At 36.9% G+C, this 24,893-nt stretch overlaps 1 protein-coding gene across 4 annotated transcripts in view; it reads right to left on the bottom strand.

Annotated features, from left to right (window-relative positions):
- The window catches only part of ARFGEF1 (ADP ribosylation factor guanine nucleotide exchange factor 1), an 86,072-nt gene that overhangs the window by 60,510 nt on the left and 669 nt on the right, over nt 1–24,893 (bottom strand). The window lies entirely within an intron of this gene.

The following is a 24,893-nucleotide window of genomic DNA, read 5'->3' as shown; positions in this document are numbered from 1 at the left end:
AGAGGAAGAAAACTTATACAAGTGTCATTCTAATTAAATGTTACTACCATTTCAAGCAGCATTGCCTAAGTCTACTACTGTGAAAGCACTGATTTTATAACCTTTGTTAAATAAAAAGGTTCTTACAGCAGCTGACATAAATTATTTTTGTAAGACTAAAATATTTGTAATTGCAGAGAAGCATGACATGATACTATTAGTATGAACGAGGTAAAACAGTAAAGTTGAACTTTACTTTTACCCTTGAGAATAGAGAAAACCTAATTTCTTTCACCGTCTGATTGCTGCCTCTGCTCGCAACACCAGAACACAAGTTCATTACAGTACAATTTCATGGTCATGTATCAACCACATCCAGTAGGAAGCACACAAAAATTCAAGAAGCTTTATCAGCAGAAAACCAGATTATAATAAAGGTAACTTACAATTCTCATGCTAGGTAACTAATCTGTTAAAGACAGATGAACCAGAACAGTTACTGATGCATTATTTTCAATGGGAAAAAGTAACCCCTGCAGAACTAAAAATTAGCTAGAAAAGAAAGATGAAGCCAGGCTTGACAACATTCCTTAATTTGCTCTCCCTCTCTCCAAACACACAACCAAAACTGCAACAGAGGATCTCAGAGCTGGAAAAGCTTATTATCTCAGAATCACTGTTCATTCTGTGAGGGAAGAAATAAAGAGGATATAAGCTGCTAAAGCAGGGAATGAAAACTGTAGGGAAGGACAAGAGCTTCCTCTATATTTTCTGTGATGTAAACACAAAATTACTATGAAAAACAACTCAGATTACTTTATAGTACTGAAATGATCATGTGCCCTAAAATGGAACTAACTGCAATTATTTAAAAGTGCAACAGAAATCACAAAATAAAACCCCTTCTGAATCTCCCATTCACACACAGCTCCAGAAGACCTCTTTATAGAATTTTGTGATCTCTATGACAGAGTTAATGGAAATACACAAAGCTTTTGCACACCGAAGCTAGAGCTGATCAAAGAGATACATTATTTTGCAGTTTTACAATGGCATGCATCAACCATTTCAACAAACATGCAAAATGAGGAGTCAAGTACGTGAGTTTCAACATAATTTTCCATTTCGTCTACACTTTTACAAAGCATCATCATTTCAAAGATCTCTGAAAACATCTAAGACCTTTGTTGTTGGTGTTTTGGCTGGGTTGGAGCTAATTTTCTTCACAGTAGGTTGTATATGGTGCTGTGTTTTGGATTTCTGCTGGAAACACTGCTGATAATTCAGGAATGCTTTAGTTAAGCAGTGCTTACAGAGAGTCAAGGCTTTTTATCAGTTTCTCACTCCATCCCACCAGTGAGTAGGCTGAGGATGCCCACCACAACAACCAACCCCTACAGACCTCAGGGGTATTCCAGTTCCCAGGGTGTCACATTCAGCAATAAAATATTGGGGCAAGGAGCAGGGGGTGTGTGTGGAGTTTCCCTGCTGCTGCTTGGGGACTGGCTGATAATTGGTCACCTGGTGGTGAGCTACTGCATTTTTTTGCATCACATGTTTCTTGCGTTTGATTTTTGTTTGATTGTTGTTTGAGTTCTCCCTATTTTATTTTTTTATTAACCTGTCTTTATCTCAACCCAAAGTTTTTGTGCTTTCACCCTTCCAGCTCTCTGATACAAGCCAGTGAGAGGCTTAGTTGCTGGCCAGAGATAAACCACAACAGACATCCATAATTTCATTCTCACCTCTCCAGCTTTAATTCACTTTTAGCATGCCATTTGAACACTATTCCTTACTCTTTTCAGACTGCTTACAGCTTTTAGTATAAAAAAAACCAAACTAGTTTCCAGTTTTCCCCTTCTTCCTTTACCACCTTATCACCAGCTAATCTCACATGCAACTGCAAAATCAACCAATTTCTCTGTACTGACAGTGAGTAACACCAACAGCAACATCAAAATGGCCAAGTAGGTCAAGGGGGTGCTGTGGGCAATACTGGATTGTAACACTGAACAAAACTCCAATTTAAGAATAATTCACTGTTTACCCTCCTGTATCCAATTCAAAATATGATTTAAACCTGAAGTACATCAAAGGGCATCTCTAACAACCTACATTTCAAAGGGGTATCTTTAGGTGTTATTTCCTTCTGGTTACCTAAATACACTGTCATACTAAGTGAAGTAGAAATATTCTAGAGTGATACTTTGGCAGAAGTCAAGGATAACATTCTCATCAAGTGAGGAATAACTAAAATGGTATCTTCAGGAATGCTACACAGAGGTAAATTCCATGATATCAACATCAAACTGTACATTAGATTACAGGAAAATGAATTCTTATGGAACCTGCTATTGGGAAAAATGCAAACTATTTATGATAAAGTGGAAAAATACTTTACAAGTTCACTATACAACATAATGGTAGGTAAATCCCACACATCGAAAAGTATTTAATACATCTCATTCTGTTTTTCCACTCTTGCATCAGAATTGTATTCAAGAACAAGTACATATTACATTCCCATAATACTGTATTCTAAACAACTGATGCTACCTGCCAGAGAAGCAAAAGCATAATTCTTAATTCCACAAGGATCTGCACATCTAAAGCCTAATTCTCACTGTAAGCATCAGAATAAAAGCTTATTAAATATATAATTAATTCAAACCAGAAAGCAGTGGCATTTTAGAAAACTGTAACCATCTTAGGTAATCAGAAGGTAGAACCATCCAAAGCAGCACAGGCTGCAAGCATTCAAGGAAACGAGTCAATGTTTGGAGTTCACATGACTTATACCATAGAAAACTACTGTGAGAAGGAAGCAATTTGCATTCAATTCTTTCAAGTCAAAGCAGGTGGATAAGATCCAAGGAACAAGCAGTGAAGATTAATTTAAATTACACTGTTATCTGTATTAAAAAAGGTGAAATCAAATTAAAGCATGAAAGCTTTGCTTGAATTGACTTTGCTTGCATTCTTCCATCCAAGTATTCCAGTGACTGTCTCCAGTATCATACAAAATATTGTGACAAATAAATGAATTAAACACCCCACATTTTTCCCTCATTAACAATACTGAAAATGTCCTTCTCCATTTCAAGGTATACAAAAACTCTGTAATATAAAACTAGAAGTTCCATATTTATTTGAAGATAATTTTAATTAATTGCGCTCCCAACTATGTAATAAGATTATTACACATATGGTAACAGTTTAATTTTTAAAAAGTACCAAGTGTGAACTTACAGTAGTAAAGCCATATAAATATGACAGGAACAAAAAGCCCTATTCCTCCTTCAAAGAGGAGAAATTCCAAACAGATCATGCTGAGTACATTCTTCCCTGAATGGAGTTATTAGAATATATTTCTTAGGAAATATCTTAAACTTGCTTAAGTTCTGGATATCTGTTAGCTTCAAGCAGTGTCAAAAAGTCTCTTGTCTATCCAGCTAAAGCACTAACACCCAAAAGGCACTAACAGACTCCAGGGAAAAAAACCTAAAATAATTACATCTATGTGGAACTGCAGAAACCTGAGGGAAAAAAACCTAAAATAATTACATCTAAGAAGCCCAAATAATGGAACTGCAGAAACCTATAGCTGTTTTTAACTCAAGCTCCACTATACTAAAAAAAAAAATTACATCTATGTGGAACTGCAGAAACCTGTAGCTGTTTTTAACTCAAGCTCCACTATACTACAAAAAAAAAATTATAATCCAGAGATGCACTCTGTGGGCAATTTCTGCTAAGTCAGTACATCTAAGAAAAAATAGTAAGTTGATGAAAAAAAACACATGCTGCAAAGTTAGCACTTGCTTTTACCCAAACACTATCCCTAATATCTAAGCCATTTACAGATCTTCCACAAAGCTTAAGATTTACCAAAAGAGTGTCCAGAACATGCACACAGACTTCACTGATGCTTCTAGCTGACCACTCTTCTTGCTCTCACAGAGCCTTTGTGTCACTGCCTCTGAACTGTGAGCTATCCCAGGTTCAGTATGTTTCCTTACATAGTTGAAAGGAATGTAAGGACATATACTAAGGAGGTATGGAGAACAGTCCAACCCAGATTATGGTATTTTCCTGTCCTATTTCATTTTTAACTGTAGCAGTTAAATTAATACTAAGTTAGAGGTGTAATTAACTTAATTAACTTTTAATACATCTATCTGCAATGTCAATGGAGTATCAGTGTATGCAGTAGCAAACAGACAAAAAAAGAAAGCTTTATAAAAAGTCTCACGGGACCTCAAAAGCAGCACAGAATAATTGAAGTTTAGTTTAACACTGTATTAATCTATTCCCCTAGATTATCAAATCAGGTTGACCTGCTTAAAACTAGTAATAGAGTATGCAAATTCATTACAGGAAGACAGTACTGAAATGATCAGTATTTCGGGTTGCCTGCAGAACAAACCACTCCATATGAAAACTGAAATTGTTTCTTAAATGGAATTCCCAAGATACATATCAAAGTACTATGTCTTCCTCTAAATCCTACAAATAGCTTTTTCTGTCATACCTTCTAGGATGGACAGAGATCTCCCCTCCCTTCCCTCAAACCCTCTTCAACACAGTGTCTAGAAGGTGGACAAAAAGCGCCTATTTTTGGGAGTCCAAGAACAGGCTGATAATGGCACTAGGCCTTTAGAGTGCAGCTTTTTTTCTGTTTAAATCCAGCTAACCTAAAGAAAAAAGGTATTGGAAGAAATGCAGATGCAAGTGCAAGCACAACATAGCATTGAAGCGTGAATTTTACCTGTGTATATTCTCCCCACTGTGAAATATCACTAGTGTTCCATCCCTTTAAAAATTCCTGAGCTCAAACTTTTGCACAGGCTTTCAGTAACAGTTTATTCACACATCTGCACAACTGCTGGTTCTTGCTGGGGCTATTTACACGTTTTCATTATACTTAGTTTCCTCTGTCTGTACAATTATAGTTCACACAGCTATGGCACAGGGACAGAAAAGAGCAAAGTTCTGTACAGATTTGAGAAAATCACTGCTGTGGTCTTCATTTAGCATTTATATAACAGAAAATAATTGTTGTACAGACAAATAAAAGAATCTCACCAGTATATGTGAGCACTTCCACTTGCTTCTCATTCCAGCATATTACACTGTTGCAACTTCATGTTTACAGGTATCAAGGAGCAACCAAGGAAGCAGGTTAATTTAAGAAGCAGCATTCCAAACAAACAGCAGTTACATTTTGAGTCCGATAACTGTTGATCAAATTCTGTATAAATCCTCCTCGGTGTGCTCTACAAAATCTTGAAAGCCTCTAATCAAGTGAAATGCTTCCCTGGTATGAGAAGTCATATCTCATTATCTTTGAAAAACATGGAGAAGCAATCTTTGAATCATGTAGAGAAATACTTACATATACATACACACAAAGTCAAAACTCAGAAATTACAAACACTGACTTTGGTAGCATGCTTCAACTTTAGAGGACACAAACTTCTTTGAAGTGTGCTAATACAGGAAAGGAACAATATCTGTTGTTACTTCCCATGCCTTATTTTCTGATATGCTACAGATTCACAGCAAATCCTATCCAAGTGTTTAGCTACTTTTATATCTGCACTTCAAAAGTCATTATATCTCATGCTCCTCATTGGTTTTCTTTTAATCTTTGAAGCCATCATCTCTTTTATTCTCAGTTTTCTTTTTAGGCATTTTTAGATGGCATTAATACTAGAACTACAGGTTCTCCCCAGCCCTATTCACAATGTATCATTCAGGAATATGGAGCTTGTGTAAATTTAGAAACCTGAATGCACAACCTGTCTTGGTTCAGTCAAACTTAGTACCTGCTCCTTCAGTTTATTAGATATGACATTTTCAAACACAGAATCACTGGCAAATCTATACAAAAGCAGTAACTACTCTAGTGGCCTTATTCTGCTTAAAATTAATTCAGAATAATTCTGCTTAAAATTAAATCAGAATAATGCAATCCAGTGGGGTTTTATAACTGGATTTTTTATAATAATCCTTCTATTTGCTAAACCAAGTTGAGACTACTGTCAAGTTGCTTCACTTCTTGGGGAGTGGTGACACACATAAAGGCCACACATTACCAAGGATAACTGAACTACAGTCATTCTTAATAGCATTTATTTTCTAACATGTGGCTGAAAAGCTCACTTCCTACAGCAGTAAATCCTCTGCTTCCCCTATTACTATATGGGTCATCCTTTATTAAATCTACAGAAAACTCCCAGCAATATCCAAATTTGTAATTTTTTCTTAGATCAATATCAAAGAATGGAAATATACTTTTTATTTATATCTTTATACAGTTATAAGAGGATAGTCATATGTATTTAGTTTAATCAAGCAGGGCATACCTTTCAAATACCTTGTGCCACCCTTTGGCACCTCCTCCCACAACCTCTGTGAATTGGTTTCATGCTCAGAACTGGTAGTACAAGTTGCTGAAAACATCCATTATCATAAAAGCAGCTTGGTTGCTTAACAAATAGTCACCAATCAGACTAAAAAAGGATCTTGCCTAGAGAGACAGTTTTCCACTGTGCTTTAATCCAGGCTATCTGAGGGTGATGACCAAAAAAATGTGGTTCCTCCTATTCCACTGCCTGTGCATATCTGCACTCTCCTTACACAATAGCTACCAATGCACTGCATTTAAATAGCCTGACAATTTTAGTTTTCATTAGGTCAGAGTGCTATTTCAACTCACTGTAGATCTGCATGACCCTGAGTTGCCATACCTCATGTGCATCACATGTTTTGGGAAGGAAAAGCTGGAACAGAATTGCCCATTGCAGTGTACACCAAAAAATACACCGGAATAAATATAGTGCAAAAAGTCTACCCACTATGTCTCATCGACATTAGTGCTATTTTTGTAACAAAGTAAAGTTTTGACAGGACAATAATGTTTCTTTATCACATAAGGGGGAGAAAGCCTGCAGCTGTATATTCTTCATATTCACAATGTGTATAGTTTTTCTAACTCTTCTTTCTCATGTCACATATTAAACATTTGTGAGTCATGTAAATTCTGTTTCTATAGGCTGCAACCACAGCAACAACTATTCAAATGGAGACAGGCAGCACATTTTGAAAACAGCATAAACTAACTTCACTCGAATATTTTTATTACTTTTTTGTAATTCTTGCTGCTTAAAGAAAGAAGGTAGCACACGTGTGCTATGCACACAAATGAGTCAACTACTACTCAGAACAAAGAAAGACTATTCAGCAAGAAAAATTTACAATGATGTTCAGTGTTCTGAACAGCAAAAACCAGTTACTACTTAAAATCCCTTTTCTCCTGACTGCATCACCTATTTATATAAAGCCAGTACAACCGTCTTGCACACCTGCTATAGGACTGCAGAGGGATTTTACTAGTTAAAATGTAACAAGTAAAACCAGATTCAGAACAAAAATACTGATATTTTAACTTAAATTTTAAAAGACTTATTCAAAAAATCCCACAACATGGATGAGTTCCTACACCTAGTTTTACCATGTGGTGAAGGGTAGGATGGAGATGAAAGCAAATGCTTTACCCAGTATTACTGCTACTGCTAGGGAAGTATGGGTTGTTAAGCTATAACAGATTGGAATAACAGGACAGAAAATGAAATTTAACATGAAAATATGTCTTGAAAGAGGCAATTTATTTCTTTAGTAAAGAATATGAGAGGAAAAAATACTGCAGAGAAACATCAAAATAAGACTTCCTGTCCTACAAGAGTTTGATCAAAGGGCACACTACAATTATTTAGGTCCAAATAAGTGCAATTTAAAGAAAAAGCCATTTCACCAAGTGCAACAGATCAGTATACAAAAAGATTCTTACCAGTATCGCTCATGAAAATAGCACATGCTGCTCTAAGAAAAACACTGCAAGTCTTTGGAGACAGACAAAACAAAATCTAAACAAACCATAAAAAGTAGCTTATCTGCCTCAGGAACTGATTTTTCAAATACTCTAGCAAAGAAGCATAACTGCCATTTAAGCAGCACATAACAAGGTAAATGAAACTGACTACAAATGATAAATTCTGTAACATAGTGATTATAATCAGCATAATGCTTGTCAGAAGCGAGACTTAATTTACACCATCTCTGTCAATGCAACCCAACATTACAAAGCAGTCTGGGTGAATTCCTGCAAACACTCAATCAGCATAATGCTTGTCAGAAGTGAGACTTAATTTACACCATCTCTGTCAATGCAGTCTGGGTGAATTCCTGCAAACACTTGTAACCCCCCTAAAAAGAGCTGGGAATCTACTAATTGAATTAAGTTTCAAATTTAATGGAGGGAGGCAAGGTTAACCCTAAAAGGATGACAGAATTTAATGGTCTGAAGTAATACGTAACTCCACCAGTCTCTATAGAATAGTTCATGCAAAATAAGGGGACTCAACCCAACTCTTGTTTACCTGAGTCAACTGATGGCACACATTATTTTGTCAGCATATTCATCAAAGAGAAAACAGAGTGAAAAATCAGGACAGACAGAAATTCTCAACAGTGTATCCTGCAGAGAGACTCAGTACATCCAGTCCCCCTATCAATTTTCTCAAGCATTTATTACTTCACTTGATTATTTGTTCCAGTCAGGAGAGCTGTAGCTTGCACTGCATGCCAGAGCAGGGCTGCAGACACTCCCTGGGCATGGTGGGTTTATGCTTCCTCCAAGCCACAAGGAAACCAGCAGCTCTGTTGTTTGAAATTGTGAAGCATGTTTGCCTATTTCTAGAGAACGTGAGTCATCAATAATTCTGGATTTGCCACTGCAGATTGATATGTTGCCCTGTGAAATTTCAAAAAGTCAAAATCAAGCTTCAGTTGTTCCGCTGCAAACTTAAAGCAACGTAACTGACTGCATGTAACATTTCTGGTGAAAACCATCAGATAGGGAATGTAGTATCATGTCATACAAAGAAAACAAGCTTGTGATAATACATGCTGTGACTTTTCATATCAAGTTTGGCTTCCTCTCTTTCCATTCCTTTAACTGAACAACTTAGTTTTCTTCACTCTTAGAATCAGAAACTCAAGCACGTTCCTCTACATGGAAAAGGGTGGGTTTCTGTCAAAAATAAGAATAATTAAAAAAAAAATAAATATATATATGTATGTCAGAGGTAGAAACAAACTTTGCAGACAGAAAATTACATTTGAAGCACGGACAGCATTTTTAATCAATTCATTTTCACCTGCTTGATAAAGCTTATCTGAAATGAAATATATCTAGAACAAAATCCCGTGATTTGTATCTCATCTGAAGGGATACAATGAACTTCTCTCTGAAGATCATCTTTAAGTTTGACCTTTAAGTTCAAAGCAGGCAAACATGAAACAGTCTAACTCAAAAAACATCAAAGACCTGATAGTATGAAATTATCTCACCCCTCTGCAAAGTAATTGCTAGATTCTTCCACCATATGCATCCCTGTAAGAGAAATTTCTGCACACTCACTTGAAGTCAAGCAATGCAATAAATAGAAGCTTTAACAGAAACACGTCTCTTAAGTATCTAACTCTTAAAATGCAATTACCATTTTAACTGTTTGCATTTACTGAAAAAGTATCCCAAACATTCAACGGAACCTACATGTAGAAATACACAATGTTACATTCCAGCTAGGATGAAGTTTGATACACATGATGTTTCTCCCTGCACACTGTCTGCCTGACCTCTCCTAAATGCAAGCTGTCACTGCAATTATGAGCTGAGAAGCCGAGGTGCAGATGGACCAGGATGGCTGCTTCAGAATTTGCCCAAGCATTCTCCAAAGCCAGCAGAGCTGAACAATAATCACGGAATACAGGAGCTCAGGTCCATATGAAGGCCTCTAATCTTAGGCATCTTACTCTTTAACTGAAGTCCTGCTTCAAGAGGTTATGCTCTCATGACAGCATGAAAAATAGAAGTAGCAAAATAGTAACAGAAGTAGCAAAAACCATGAATTTAAGTCACAAAGTCAGTTTCTTAATTTCTCTTCAGCACAAATACCCTCATATTTTAATGACAATATAACAGTTGTATACATAAAGTGTTGTAGTTACATAAACTCACAGAAACTCAAAAGAAACAAAAACTACTTTTACTTACATATTTGGGTTCTTTGTGAATCAAAATTTTAAGGCCTAACCAAACCTAACTTGGAAAGATAAGCTAAAGTATATTCTGCAACAGTCGAGCTCTCCTTGTATTATACAAGCATTCTGTTCTTCCTGCTTCAGATATAACACAGCTTTTTACACCTACATGCAAATTTTAATTCTAGAATGAGTGTATCTTCAGTTTATGATGCCATTTCCAGAACATCAGTATTTTCAATCATCATTTCATGTCATAAGTCAGGGATTTGTATGCAGTAGCTCCAGTCCATTTAATTAAGAAGAAATTTTTTTCTTTGTAGCTAACCATGCATTTTCATAAATAAATTTAAAAAAGGATACAGTTCTGAACTTTTGTACTACCCAGCTCAAAAGCTATTTCACCATAAAGTGCAGACATAGTAGAAAAATAAATTTCAAACAAGAGGAATGAAGGCATCTAATAAAGTTTGATGGACAATGAATGTTTCATGAAACACATAAGCAAATCAGTGTCCAAAGATGCAAACAAAAACAAATCAACCCTACACCAGATTTTTAAATAAAGTTCATGAGAGTTTTTGGAACTGGGGAACAAACCCAGAAATTAAATCTAAAAATATGTGACTGTATCGGACAGAAAGATACAAGAACAGCAAGTTTTTCTTAAACCCTTGATATCCAGTCTTCATTTTGCTTCCAGGAATGGCCAATAGCATATGCTCAAGAAAATGCAGATTACAAAAGCAGGGCAGGAATGCTGCAGTAGTTTCCTCCTACCAGTATTTAGCCATCTGTGGCTTACACTCTTCCTGTGCAGAGACTGTTCCTCCAGGTTTGACAACCCTTGTTAAATTTTCACTTAATCACTTTTTAAATAATTTTAACTTTTGGGATGAATGCAATTACAAGCTGCAGGAAAGAAATTTTTTTTTTGCTTTACTTAGATAAGCTGGGTTCTTTACAAGACCTCTGTATCTGCATTATGAGAAATTACAATTAATTACTCTTGGATTCTTTGCAAGACCTCTGTATCTGCATTATGAGAAATTACAATTACTCTCTCTTCATGTCTATGCCATTTACAATTTTAAAAACTTCCTTTACTTCCATCTCTCATTTTTTTCCCTTCAGGGAACAAGAAGCACAGTCTGCTTTATCACCTCTGCAAGACATTCCACACTTTCAATCATCTTTGCTGACTTCTGCATCAAGAAGGCAGCAGAGAGCAAAACTGCACACGGAACATGTGATATCTTTACAAAGCAGCCTAACAGTTTCATTTTTTTCTCTGTTGTTTTCATATCTGTCTTTTTGACAAAGGAATTCTTTCAATCATCTTTGCTGACTTCTGCATCAAGAAGGCAGCAGAGAGCAAAACTGCAAGCGGAACATGTGGTATCTTTACAAATCAGCCTAACAGTTTCATTTTTTCTCTCTGTTGTTTTAATATTTGTCTTTTTGACAAAGGAATCAATATTTTGATGGAATCAGTCACAGTAATTCAATGCCACGCACCCTCTTGAAGGATATAAGTCCTATTTAGAGCCCATGTTTGTGCACCCAGTTTCGACCAGTCTCCTCCTCCATATAGGTCACTTTGCATTTAGCAGCACCCAAACAGTGCCCTTTGATCAAGGAGTGGGTCAGAACAGCACAACTGCTGCCTTTGGCAGGTTGTTTTCACTCTGTTAAGTGTTTTCCTTAACTAACTTTTGTAACCTCACCACTCACCCCCAAACACCACAAACCTCTACAGAACTGAAATACCTCTTTGTAGGGAAAACAGGTTATGTAATCCTTGAGAGCTCAGAACCTTCAGGAACCTTGGGTGAGCAACCTGGTTGAGGCTCACTGTTACACTGTACTAGCTCACACTTATCTATACACTCAATGACTCTGCCCTGCAGATCTGGGATGGTAGGTTTCCCCTCAGAAAAGTCCACACCGATTCTTCCCCACCACAGCACACACATCCATTCTGTTCTCCATATGCTTCATTTCTTTACTACAGTTCAGACTTGCCAGGCTGAAGCTCTCAAGATTTCTTCATCCCTCATATCCTTCGTGCCTTTTAAAAAAAAACCCACCAACCACTGGCTCTAGTTATATTTAGCACCTCCCATTCCTTTGTTAGCAATTAATTAAATTTTAATCTTACACACTCTATTAAACAATCTGGCAATTTCAGATTTGTGGCCCTTTAAAAACTCCTAATGCTAGCAAGTTAATAGGAGCTTTAGTTTAGGCTTAAAATTGAGATTTTTTCCCCCCAAGTAATTCAATTTAATTCCTCTATAGAAAACTTCCTCAGCTTCCACAAACACAAAAAAAAAATCTTCTTCAGTACCTTATATTCCCCAAAAAAATTTGTAATACTGTAATCATATATGGATATGGGTGTGTTTTCTTTGCTATTAGCTCATACCAGCTTTATCACAAAGCTTTGAGGAGCTTTTATCAATTACTGATATGCACTAACTTAACAAAACACCTGACAAACAATCAGCTCTAAGCATTTTGCTCCCCTTTCTAATCCCTCAATCCTGTGTTAGTGTTTTTGACATTAAAAAAACCATGGTCTTTGATGAGTTTTTTCATGACTGCTATAAAGCTGATTTTGATACTATGATTGAGCATACAGTAATGGCATTGCTCACTTCTACAGGTGAGCTCTTCAGCTGCTACATCTTAAACCAATTCCTGGGTACTACTGAAGAAGGACACGAGAGCTGCTCGGTGCATCTTAACTCAGTGTTACCTGTCAATGCAGTTGAATTTATTTACCCACCATAACTAAGCTTTCTGTCAAGTACAGCAAATGAAACATTCCTACCTTCATAATTAATGCTATGGAATTAAGAATTTTCCAAAAATGATCCCTTCACATTCCTGGCCTAAGACAGCCGCCTCATTTTAAAACAACTGTTACTTTTTCAGCTGGCTATTTTTAAAGACTTCTGGCATTTACATATAAGCGTATATATTCCTTTTTGATAGAGTTACCTATTGATGAAACTATTTCTTGAGACTTCTGTTATTTTCTACTGTGTTCTATTTGACATTTGCTTGCATAGTGACAAATGAAGACTGAAATAAATGTTTTATTAATGCTCTGTATTTATTCTGGCAAAGACAGGCTGCTGCTGCAGAACAAGACTGTCATTATGTTTCTCAGTCTTGTTTCTGGATCATTTGGCAATATGAATAAAAGCTACATGTCCCCTCTTCACACAGCCCACCTCTTCAGTAGACTTTGTCATGTAACATGATCCTTTGAACATTCCTTTTTCTTTAAATTTTTTTTTCAGCAGTAAGCACACATGCAAAGCAGTGATAATACATCCTTATTCCATACTTTTTTCAAGTATAGCCAGCTACTACAAACTACTGTCATACACAAGTTTCACAGATTACTCAAGGCAATAAAAGTAATTACACCTCTGCTGTGCCCTCCATAAACATAAGTATACAACATATTAAATAGTTGTAATATACACACAGAACAGACTCATGGAATAAAAGAAATCCTGGAATAAAATTATTATTATAAGGCAGTCACGTAAGCATCTTCATCTCAAAACAGGTATTTATTTTGACCCCAAGAATATTTTTAAAATAAAATCCAGATTTAAAGCTGATCAAACTATGGGTAGTAACCCTTCCTACATCCTGCAAAAAGGGAAGATTCAGGCTTTTTAATTATCCTCCTGACAACATGGACAATAATTTCCTGTAACATTTTCAATATGTATGAGATCTGTTTCTCTTCTGTGAAATGACCAGAACCACAATTTGTCGAAAACAAGATACAACCAATGACAGTAAGGTCTTGTGCAGTGTCAAGGTTTATGAATCAAATAAAAAGATTCCCTCATAATATGGGGAAAATCTACATTTTATTTTTAACCTTGCTGTAGATATTTGAGTGCAATTATTTTTTCCCCTTTTGGAAATGGATAGTTTAAACTGTAATTTAAAAGTTGAAGATTACTAACCTTTATTTCAGACTTAAATAGAAGCTAATTTTAAGTTCATGATATCAAAATAAATTGCAACCAAAAAAAACCCCAAAACAAACCCCCAATATATTCCCATTAAGTAGCCTGCTCACTACAGTAACTTCAAAAGTAACAAAACACATGACACTGTAAGACTCTTATTCATTTCAGACACTAAAAGGTCACATGGAAGTCTATACATGAATTATACTACTGGTAACCTTCTAATTAAAAGAGCACTAAACCATTTCCCTCCTACAGTAGCTCTAAATTATAAGAAAATCATTATCTTTTCCAGCTACAACATCATGGCCAGAAGACTACAATTTAATGATTGTTAACATAACTCATAGTTATATTTGATGGAGGAAACCAAAAAGGATAACAGTAAAGTATGGACTTCAGTTTATTTTTATGTCTGTGGTATGCCTCACAAAAAGGTTACAACCATATCAAGTTGGTAATTTTCACCCAAGCAAAAACTTGAACTTGTATTAGAAAGCTCAAACTTTAAATCAGAAGTCCTGACATGAGCGCTTTTAAGCAAAGCATTCAAGGTGACCATACTGTTACTGAAGTCCTGATTTCTTCATTAAGTGCTGATATAGGAAGCAGGTCAGACTAGGATATTTAAATAACATAAGAAATGAGAAGAGTATTATTGAAAGCTCCAGTGTGACTGCCTTCAGTACAGCACGTATACATTAATTATTAATACAATGAAATCTTAATTTTCCATGTTCTTTACATTTATTTACAACTTATTTTTCATCCAGTAATGTTTTTTAGAAGTTCAGACTGCATAAATTAAGACAATTACTCATATGACAACTATTCTTTCCTCAAGATGCCGGTAAGGCAGCAAGTGGAAGGCTACACAGTATTATTAACTCTACTCAAGTATAATTAACCCTAACTCATGTTGCCAACCATGCTAAAAGAAAGTACTTCTTTTACCACTGCTTACCAAACTCTGAAGAATTTCAGGCATTCAGTTCCATATTTACTGGATCCACCACATCCATAGTTCTAAATACAGTATTATGAAAAAATGTATTTGCATTGACTACACAAATTCTTTTTATTTAACAATATAGCTAAATTTATAGTTGTTTAGCCACATATCCTAAAGTGCTCCTAAAGAGCAAGTAGGAAAGGCACAAGATCAGTGAAGGAGAAAGTAATTACTGCTAAATAAAAACTGTTACAAACTACAGCAGTCAATCAAAGAAATTGCCACCTGCCTCCAGCTCATCACTGAAAGGCCCAGAGAGCAATCAAGCAGACAGCAGCTTCAGCTTTCGTGTGATAGGAAGGTGAACAAGGAAAGAATGGTCCAAGAGCTGCCTTTCGTTCAATATAAAAGGATGTTAATAATTTGAACATGGATTTTGTTCTGAGCAAGACTCAGGGATGGAGGTCAAACTTAGGTGCAGAGAGGAAGAGAAAAGGAGCTAAGATACAACCTGAAACTTCTCCAAGCATCACTAACTACTACAGAATATATATTCCACAGTGTTAAGTACAATTTTAAAGAAGCAAACTTTATCTTTACAGACAAATTTCTAAGCTTTTAACATCTATTTATATGCATAATCAGACAAAATCAGGTTTCGTGTCTTAAATCACAAGTGAAAACATCCAAGTGTCTCATTTTGATGCCAGTGAAAAAAATTTTAATCAAACTTCTCAGACAGTTTTGGTCCAGCTTTCAAACTTCCATGCAAACACAGCTACTCTGTTCTAGCAATTTGATTTAAGGTTATAAAGCTCTGTCTCCATTTCAGAATAATGGAAACAGGTTAATTTATTCCTATCCACTTTCCTACACCCCATGTAAGACCCATGCCAGCTATTTTGCACACATCACAGTTCATCAGCCAAATTAAGCAAGTCAAATTAAGACTCTGCCTTTTTCAGCTTTCCTCAGTTGCAGAAATAACTCTGTGACTTTCTGTTGGCTGCTGCACTCTCAGTCCAGGTAACAGTAGCACCCAGATAGACCTTTACAGACACTGTTAACACCTGCAAGGTCACTTCCCAGGCATGCAGCAGTTTGTCAGTTTTACACACAACAGAACCACACCTTTGCAAAAAATACCTTCACTTGGAAGGGCATTCACCTTATTCTTACAATCTGCATTAAAAGTACACTGCTCTGTGCAAATACATCTGCGTCACTTCGTAGCACAGTTTGAAAACTAAAATGTGATGGGAAGCCACCAAAGAAATCATACCAGTGGCACACTTATTTTTAATTCACAGATTTGAAACTCTGAAAGTCTACCTCACACTATTCAAGTGGACAGCTTAGACTATAGTACAAAATGCTGTCTAATATCTTCAGTAAACCTCAACAGTTTTATCACAATTTCAAAGTCTAAAAAATATCTCCTCTCTCATTTCTCTCAAACTGCAAAGCTGCACACTGCAATGTTGAAGGATGTTGGTCATTCAAACCAACTGCAGTGCAAATTGACACCTGGGGGTGACTTCAAGTGAAATAAAAAAAACCAAAAAGGAGTGAAACACTCTTGGATCCAGCACTGGCTAAAATATCTTCATGTAAAATATTTACAAACCTAATTACACTTTTATTTTTAACTGAAAAGTAGGAATAACATTACAAACCCTGCTGAGATTATTAGAACAGCAAGTGCTAAAGGCAGTATGTGCAGAACTGCTGTTATTAATGGATCATTTTCTTGAAATTTATCTCCCTCTGTGTTTGAGTAGACAAAAAAAAGAGGGCTTGAATAAACCCATTTATCTCAAGTGCAAGTAACTTCAATTCTCTTTAAAATCTAATTTTTCTAACATAAGAAATACATGAAATGAAAAAACCTGAAGAGCACTGAATAGCAGACATAAACCATTTGAACAAAAACAAGTAATAAACAGCACAACATCAGTAACTATGCAATCTTGTACCACATGAGTATATATTATAGAGTACCAGAAACAGAGGGACAGAAAAAAAAAAATCAAACCTTCTGAAAGTCATAAAAAAAACAAAAAGAGAAGTCCAAAGCAATCATGCCCTAAATGTTTTATTAAAAGATACCTTTGGTTTTGGAAAAAAATGTAGCTATACCATTAAACTGTTTATACAATTCTAAAATAAGAAGCATGGACTTAAGACAAAAAAAACCCATGCATGACAAAAGTTGTATAAGGTACAGAGTTACTACAACCTCCACATTCCCTATCCCAGCTTTTAAGCTGTTCTTGACCACAGTATCATAAAAAGAGCTCAGCTTCCTCAAGACTTCAAATTATTTTACAAGTTCATGCCTCCCAACTAAAATCTCAATCTACTAATACATTTAAAATTTCAAATTAAAGAAAACCAGCAAACATCACCAAATCCAGAAACCCCTGAAGAAACCCAAGCAAAATCTCCAACACCAAGAAAAATACCTAAAAGCTAAGACCAAGGGTAGACTAGAAAGAAGCAACATGAAAAACAGGGTGGGGAAAAATACCAAACCAAATTAACCAACCAAAAATCACAAAATAACCCCTCACACCAAAATCCGTTAGTATTTATCAATGGAAATTAAATGTTATCAACCATTTTTCTACCAGTTTGGCAATTTTTACTTCTAATCATTTGAAGTTAAGAACAGAAGAACATAAGAGTTACAGAAGACTAATAAGTGGTGAAAATGCCTTATAATCTACCCTCAAACTTTAAAACTGGTAGATAACCTGGCTTTTCTGAAAACTATTTAAAAATCTTTCTCAGACCCTTGCTGACTGCCAATTTTGTTCTCTCTGACATATGTATCAGTCACTCCACTACTTTGCCTGGGATCAACATTAAGCCAATACATCAGTAATTACCTAGGTCATCCTGGTAACCATGCTGGCACAGCAGCAGATGTCTTCCAGTCCTTTGGAATTCTCTCAGTGCCCAAGATTGATTAGAAATCAATAAGAGAATTGGGCCAGGTATTTCAAACTCTTGGGGCTTGACAGACATATTTTTAGTGTCTCTCTATATTTATACTGAAATGGAAAGCATCATATAACAAGTATCATCTACCTTATCCCTCGAAACAGATTTTTTTTAACACTCCCCTGCATTCCATTACAGTATCTATAAATTATGAGCTGGGTGGTAGTGTTTGGTAGGTTTGGGGTTTTGTGTTTTCTACTTCATTTCTGGTTACTACATTAAGTGCTTTTCATAGAAACACCAGCTACTATTTGTTCAATTATTCTTGTACAATATTATCTCTCTATAAAATCCCACAGAAGCATTTTATGTTCTCCCCAGTTGTTTGGAGACCTCTTGTATGTTATAAAATCCCACAGAAGCATTTTATGTTCTCCCTGGTTGTTTTGGAGACCTCTTGTATGCGATTTTTCTTAAAGGTCTGTTTTGCCTAGGTATAACTTATAGTTTCTTCTACTACTTACTTACAGGAAGGAACTACAAGCTAAATGAACTATGCACAGAATACTTCTTGGTCTGTATGCATCTGACTAGCACCGCTACTACACATTATTTCTGTCTTTTAAACACACACAGTAAAGTTCTGCCTCCTTTACAGATAAAAATTATCAAACTTCTTACTCAGCTGTATTTCCACGATATCTCCCTCCTTCCTTGAAATCTGCAGAGCTGTTTCCCAAGTCCCTTCAGCCTATAAAGCTCAACTGACAGTAGCTGTCTTTCATGGACCAGAGTATTTTCTCCCTGCAAACCATCAATTTACACATCACACAGGAAAGCTTTCCAGCTGGATACAGAAAACCCAAAACTCTTTTCCCCTGCCTATTCCAGTCACTGATCTACCACTAGTTGCAGAATAGAGTAAGAGTGATGGATAAGTTTGCAGGTCTTGCTTCCTAAGCTCCTGGGATTTAAAGTACAAACTAATCAGCAACCTGACAGAAGTATCAACACTGATAAAACCCCCAAACTAACAGCTAGGTGCCCCCCCAAGAAAGGAAAGCCGTACTCATCTTTGTAAGCCCATGATTAGATGTTTGCCAAGAACAGGAGAGACTGACTAGAACACCAATGGTTGATGCCTCCCTCATTATAAACACCCATCAACACCAAAATCCTTCCTGACAACTGCACAAATAAATCCTTCCTGACAACTGCACAAGTTTACACATTTAGAAAATCTTATCAAAATGCTATCTCAATACTGATTGCTTTCTGAAGGATTCTAGAAAAAGTCGGGAATGTACAACTGATGTCAACAGTATTTTTTTAATTTGTATATGAAGAAGACATAAGAACAGACACAGTTGTCATCCTGAATGAATGACACAGTGGTTAGCTGGAAACAAGAACTAAGAGAACAAAGGAAAATGTTACAATCACAACAGTTTTACACTAGAAAAGGGTACAGGAAGAAAAATCAACTACACCAAATCCCCGCAAGACAGTAAAGATAGTTCTTACAAGAAACAGATGCATTCTGGTCACAAGACAACAACTTCTCATTTTAAGCTTCAAAATTCTAATTAAGGCTCTAAAATATGCAGCAGAATACAAGCATTTAAAAGCTGTCCTGTGTCGCAAAGATACATTGAAGTCTTTCAAGATTAAATTTTAAAAGATAGTGAAAATCAATGTTCAAACTTTCAAAATATTAAAGTCTTTAACTGAACAGATATTTTAGGATAAAGTCAAAGTTACCTAAAAAAAAATATACCATTTTTAACTTCCAAGACAAAACCTAAGCATCTGATATTCATTTTCTATTAACATTTTTCTGACCTAGATACAATCCACCATGTTTTCTAGAAAAGTGTTTTACGTATACCCTGCCAACCACCCCTTTCTAAAAAGAGATTAAATCTCATCAGCACTGTCATTCTGCACAGCCAAGATCTGATTGCATCTGAAACAACAGAATAGCAAAACACACACAACTTTCCTTATATTAGCCCCATAAACTCTACATAAACAGCACCTTACATATCAAATGCTGAAGGCAACCTGGAAAACAGTTTATAGGGCCAACCAAACCATACTGTTACCAAGCCAAGTTTTAAATCTTTGCTAAAGTAGATCTTAACCACACTGAAAGCCTGCTAGTTAAAGCCCAAGCTCAGTAAAGCAAGCAAAAGGAGGGAAGGGCAGCTGCAATCTTCAGGGGTTTTGGTTTAAAAAAAAACCCACATACTTCTTGGTTTCTACTAGCATGAAATCTCCATTTATCCTCCTTGCTGACAAACAAGTGTTTCAGAAGGACAATTACAACCAGAAAAACATTTTTATCGACAACAGTGACTTGTAGATTGTGAAAATAAAAGCCTATAGCACATGAAGACAACACACAATATTGCAAAACCAATGTCTTCTGTATCCAGCAAAACAAAACTCCAAAAATTCTGACCTTCTGTATCTAAAAAAGGACAACTAGTTTTCATGAAAAATAAAAGTCAGCCTACCAAAACCAGCACTATCCAAAATACAGACAGGAATTTAGTTCATCTACAACTTCTCCAGAAAATTAATTTCAGTGCAGTAAGACAATTATGGTCTTCAAAATGCATTTTTAACTGTTCATTATAATATAGGAAGGTATTTTCCAATGCACCCAGAGTTTCCAACACATACACAATATCTATTAACCACACTCATTCTCATGTATCATGATTGCTTGATTACACAAAGGACACAAAATGAAACTAGGAAAGGTAAAAGGGGAGACAGAAAAACTTAAATAGGTGAGAGGTCATTTGCAGACTGCACAGATAAACCTTCACACCTCTAGGTTAGTTCTACTCCAAGAATTACCTGTTTCCAGAGAAACTAAGTGCTTAACTATAGCCCACTGCTCCATCATCCTACACAAACACACAAAGGCAGCACAAACTGAACACAGATGCTACTTTCACACTGCACGAGACCACTACATCATTCAGCAGGATCCTTGCATGGCAGACTAAAATAATGATACAAGGAGCACTAAAGAATCTTTTACAACTAAGTTTTGCCCCTCTTCAGTTGGTAGCTCCAGAACTCCATGCAGCATATGCATACTTTTCTTTAAAGTACATACTAGGGACATATCCATATCATTTCGTATCACTTGTGGCTTAGAGTTTGATGGAAGAGTTGTTTGACTCCTGATTTGCAGTTGAACTAGCAGACTTTATGCAAGCAGGGCATTCTGCTTTGCCCAGCTTAGTGCTCTGAAACCACCTTTTCAGGCAGACAAATACATGCTCCAGATTTTGACACCAAGCACTAACAGGTTTTTGTTCAGTCTATTAAAAATTCAATGTTCAGACGAGGATTTTTTTCCCCCCAAGACCTTTCATTGTTTATGCAAACACAGTATTTTTACAGTAAGGTTTCCTAGACTGTAGCATGGCTGAAAAGCAATACAGAAACAGCAGTGGAGGTAACTCACTGGAAAAGGAGCTTCTAAATCCAATAATCCTTCTGACAGCTTGCTGCCTTATGCCTTCTGCAAGTGGACAATTTCAAGGATAAACTCATTCCTTACACAGATTAAGAGTTGTTGCTATGGAAGTAAACAATACAAAGCTCTAAATTAACTGTACTTCATTAGCTGACTAAAGAAATCTTATGTTTTCCACAAAGAGAGAAAACCTCTCAGAAAGGACAAAGTTAAATTAAACTCAACTGTCCTGTATAAACCCAGACACAACCTGGCGAATCATCAAATACAGGATGCTACAAGTATCAGGCTTAATTTCATCCCTCTTAAAAAGCTAAAGAACATCTATAATTCATGTGGTGTTACTTAATTAATATTTTGCTTTCTTATCTTCTAATCACCGGAAAAAATGGTCATACTAGAAGGATCTCATCTTAACACCTGTTCAGAGGTCAAACTGCCACAGTCTGGAATGCTGCAAGGTTTTTCTCCCTAAGACTCACAAATTAAAAATAGATGATGTATAATCTTAATGGAATGCAACACATTTATAAGAAAATATATGAGGATTAAAATTGACAAAGGGAGGGCATTAAAGATTCTTAAAATACTGCTTGTTAAATTCAAACTACAAAGCAGAGCTACTGTTAGTTTGCCTGTTGTACAGGGATACAGTATTTCTGATAATTTTTATCAAACACTTCAATAACAGATCATTTTATAGAAATAATATAAAACAACGTAAATAGTGGCTTTAGAGAATGAAATAAAAAAGCCTGAATTAGTAACAAGTACTAGTTAGAATATCTGACTTATTATTACCAGTAAATAAAAAGCAACATTTTACTGCTGTAATGCAGCTGGAAAAAAAGGTCTTAATGGAGCACACAGATAACTTCAGTGTAGACTATTCAAATAGTCACACTGAAAAAAAAAGACTTTGATTTGGAAGATATGGATTTGGAGGTATGGAACTACTGCCATGATTTTTAAAAGCTACTTTTTATTTAACTACCATTTAAAAAAATCCAATAAAACCATAAAATTAGACTTTGCCAGACTTAGCACCAAATTGAATACAATTCCAAATTAAAATTTTACTAATGTTTTATCATTAATGTTGCTGCTCCTCAAAATAAAGCAGTAAGAAGTCCATATCCCCTGCTTAAGATGGCAAAGAAGCATCTAGCTGTAGCCTCAACAGATGAGGAGTTAAAGGGACAGAGCACAACACATGCATCCTATTTCAAATACTGCTACAAAAACCACAGCTCAGCTTTAACAGCCAATTGGACTGTATGTGAAATATGGATGATATGTACTTTTCTCCAAAAATTTTCTTACAGCTAGACACGAGCACTACTCTGCTCAGGAGTTACATATTGCCACTTCTGATCACACACAAAACCAGAAAATGGACCATGCTAAATTTACAATCACCAACTGTATTTTGTTGTGCTGTAACCAAAAGAAGTTTCAATAAGCCTCCATAGTAGTTAACATCATGTAGGATATTTTTCAAGTTCATGAAGCCCCTGTATATACTTAAGGTAGTACACACAACCTTCCATTTCTTCTTTCCTGCCTTAATGGTTTTTATACCCACATCACAGTGTTTTCCTATTTAAGCACCAATCAGATCCACGGGAAAAGGATTCAATGAAGCTGTAGGAGAGAAACCACTGGGATGTGTGCTTGAGGGTCTCCTCAAATAAATCAGTTTTCATGACACAAGAGGCAGACTGTGCAGTCTAGAGGGCTTGCTTTATAATCTGCAGAACACAATGGAGACAAGCTTCGAGGGATCTGGATGATACTTAAGATAGATCAGACTACTGAAATAAAGTATGGCAGAAACACAAGATTAATACCAGTGTCTAATTCTATGGATGACATACAGACTGGATAGAAACTCAGTTTAACAATTAAAAGAACATTTCTCTGTTTTATTTCTAACTTGAATGCACAGTCTAAAGTCAACAGAAAGGCCAAAGGGTTATAAATTTAATCTCATCTGCATAAATCATAAGATTATTGTTAACCACTCTAGTGATATATGAAAAATGTAATAAAAAACCTGTTTCTCATTGATTTTAATTAAGAAGAAATAAATAGCTGAAGTATATTTATTTCTGCCCCTCCCTTTGTCAGGATCTTCCACAGACAAAGAAATCAAGAAAAAAATGGGGTTTTTTAATAAAAAAAAATTAAGCACTAACATACAAATTAATAGAATGACAAGAGAACAACTTCAAATTACTTATACTTATTTTTAAAACAAGCAAGCTTTAATTTAACGTTATCTCATCAAACAAATCCATTTAATCAGACATTACTGTACAAAATCAAGATAATTATCTCCAAAACAGAAACAATTACATTAGAAAGGGAGGGACATAATCCATTTACATATTACTTAAATGAAACAGGTTTTTCTCTAGAAGTCTTTCAGTAAGTATGTCAGTACTTTGCCACACAGGGTCAAGGCCCGCCTGTGCTCATCATGCCAGAATGGTGAAGCCCAAGTTGTCCTTTTAAGCTGCCTGTAATTGGATGCCTACATGTGCTTTGTACTACCCAGCACCGGTACTTCCCTCACGCTTCCAGGCGAGGCGGCGCTGACACAGCTGCACTACAAACCCAACACCCCTCCTTCGGCCCGAAGAAGTCAACGTTCCCACATCCTAGGAATCCAACAACACGGGGGTTGGACTAGATGATCTCCAGAGGTCCCTTCCAACGCTAACAACTCTGTGCTTCTGTTATCATCCATGGCCGCTCCAGCTGCGCTATGCATGAAGGAAGCTCTCTTCCGCATCAGCTGTTCCTCCACCAGGAACGACTCGCCTAAGGCTGTCCCTCGCACATCTCCCGGACCATCCTCTCCCTTCTCCAGCTCTCCTCCCGGCTCCGAAGAGCCAGCTCCAGACATGGCCCGGTGTCATTGTCTCTCGCTCTCCGCCACCCCCTCTTCCTCACCCGTCCCTCCGCCCTCACCGCTGCCTGTCACCTGCTCCCTCCCCGCCGGCCGTCTGCTTCCAGGTCAGCTCAGCTCCGTGTCTGCCTATTCATCCTGCGAGCGGGGAGGAGGAGGAGGAGGGGAGGAGGAGGAGGCGAAGAGCCCGGCGGGCGCCGCAGCGCCCTCGCCGCTGCTGTCAGCACGGGGCCGCTCCCGGCGAGGGGCGATGCTCGCCCGCAGCCCCGGCGCCCACACCTCCGGGGGCTGTGCTGCACCACCCAAACCTGTACCACGGCTCAGCCCGCAACCGCACCGCCCCCGAGCCTTCCCTGACGGGCAGCCCCTTTGCCTCGCTCCCTCAGAAGCCCCACAGCCCCCCCGCAACACAACCACACATAGGGAAAGCGGGCCCCGAAGCGCACCCCGACCTCTGGCCGCCCCTTCCCCGCCCGCCCGAGCTGCGCCTCA

The sequence above is a fragment of the Passer montanus genome, unplaced genomic scaffold, assembly GCF_014805655.1.
Source record: "Passer montanus isolate IOZ18808 unplaced genomic scaffold, ASM1480565v1 scaffold16, whole genome shotgun sequence".
NCBI lineage: Eukaryota > Metazoa > Chordata > Aves > Passeriformes > Passeridae > Passer > Passer montanus.
This window is presented reverse-complemented; position numbering and strand designations above follow the sequence as displayed.